The 1,955-nt window shown below is 40.0% G+C and overlaps 1 non-coding gene across 1 annotated transcript; it reads right to left on the bottom strand.

Moving 5' to 3' along the window:
- Positions 1-1,577: 1,577 nt before the first annotated feature.
- LOC111764270 (U6 spliceosomal RNA) lies at positions 1,578-1,686 on the bottom strand. Its single transcript, XR_002796924.1, has one exon. It is a non-coding gene; the product is annotated as a U6 spliceosomal RNA (small nuclear RNA).
- Between the last annotated feature and the right edge of the window lie 269 nt (positions 1,687-1,955).

Raw genomic sequence — 1,955 nt, forward strand, 5'->3', positions numbered from 1 at the left:
TTATTATGACCATGTCTTCCTTGTCTCTGGTAATTAGGAGCTACCATGTGGCCTTTGCCATGCTGGGATCTTCCCAGACACATTGAATTTGGGAAGCACATCTCAATAGCAGTGATTATCATCATATCCTTGCCTACCAAGAGCAACATTTATTTATTAGTTAATAAATAAATTATTTATTAAAGATACTGAAGCTCTATTCACCAATGTACTTTTTTTGTCTGTATTTATTTTTCATTTTTTTAAATTTACCACCCAACCCCCCAACAGCTTGCTTGTTGTCTGCTCTCTGTGTCCATTTGCTGCATGTTCTTCTGTGTTTTTGTCTCCCTTTTTTTTTTGCATCACCTTGCTGAGTCGGCTCTCTGAGGCACTTGCAGGCCAGGTGGCACTCCGCAGCACTTGGCACTTCACAAGGATGCCCTGGGTTCACATGGTAGATGGTAGCCCAACTGATTGAGCCACAGTCGTTTCCCAACCAGTGTGCTTTTAATGTCTTAGTGAAGGGAACATTTTTATGTTACAGAGTTGGGGAGTACATGGGCAATCATACATCGTACAACTATTTCATCATATCCATCTATTAAATTATTTAAATTCTTTTTTTATACAGTACACCATAGAAATTCTGCCATATAAACTTTATTTCACTTGAGGCAACATTTTTTTTCTATATCTCAATATTTCAACACAGACAATTAAGACAATCAACACAAAACCACAATTAGAATCAAGCTCAGCTGCTAAGGCCTGCATATAGAATCCAGAATAAAACGTAAATGAGCCTATATCAATAATTTCATCCCAATATAAAAATATATTCTTCTTTTTAAAATCTAGGACCCTCAGAATCTATTCCTTTGCATATCTTCCCAATACATCTAATATAAATTAGGAAAGGTATGTGAGAGCTCCTGGATTTGACTTTGTAATTGGCTAATTAGGGTATATTAGGATCTGTTTATAGTTATAGGTCTGAAGATAATTATGGGTAATTGAGATGGGACATGAAAAGAATTGACTCGTCAGAATCACCACATGGCTTTCAGGCAAAGCTTAACAGTATTATCAGACAAGGGAGTAGGGAGGTCTGTTTTGATGGATATAGAAGCTACTACAAATGCTCCTCTTGCTCCCATATATTCCCATTACAGTTCCCAGCCTCCCAGTCCTTCATAATTAGTGCCCTGACTTTCACGCAAGAGACCTCATGAGACTGTGAATTCAACTGTTGTAAATTGGCAGCTCATAGGATCGAACTGTGAAATTGGTTTTATTGTAGTTCTCTCCCTGTAAGACATAAGAGATTCTCTGAGTAAGGTCAAAGAAAGTCCTGGGGTTTCATTATGAGCACTGAGTAGAGAATATAGGAATTTGACCTAGTGATAGTTTGGAGCTATTTTATGAACCCCCAAAAGAAAAAGATTAGGTTCTTGAACTAATCCATTCCTGTGGGCATGAGACCCTTTTGATTGGACTACGTCAGGAAGGTGTGACTGGGGCTGAGTCTCCGACCTTGTGCTGGGTCTTGTATAAATGGAGACACAGAGAGAAAGAGGACACAGATAAAGGAATCTACTGTTTTTGTTTTTTTTTTACAAATTTGCATGTCATCCTTGCGCAGGGGCCATGCTGATCTTCTCTGTATCATTCCAATTTTAGTATATGTGCTGCCAAAGCAAGCACCTACTGTTTTTGATCCTGCCATGTGAGAGAGAACTCAAGGATCACTAGTAGCCAAAGCTTAAGCACGAAGCCCCCAAGAGGCTGGGCCACAGAGAATTCACATCTGAAAAGTTGAGCCAGATGCCTAATTGCCTTCAGCTGAACTTGGGAAGGAAGCAAAGAAGCTGAGACTGATAGAGAAGGCCTGGAAAGAGACCAGCCCTACGCCTGGTTGCCCACAGCTGAGCTCCAGGAGATAGTAGATTCCTGATGGGAAGGCAGGAAACTTG

This window comes from Dasypus novemcinctus, chromosome 20 (assembly GCF_030445035.2).
Source record: "Dasypus novemcinctus isolate mDasNov1 chromosome 20, mDasNov1.1.hap2, whole genome shotgun sequence".
In the NCBI taxonomy this organism is placed as follows: domain Eukaryota; kingdom Metazoa; phylum Chordata; class Mammalia; order Cingulata; family Dasypodidae; genus Dasypus; species Dasypus novemcinctus.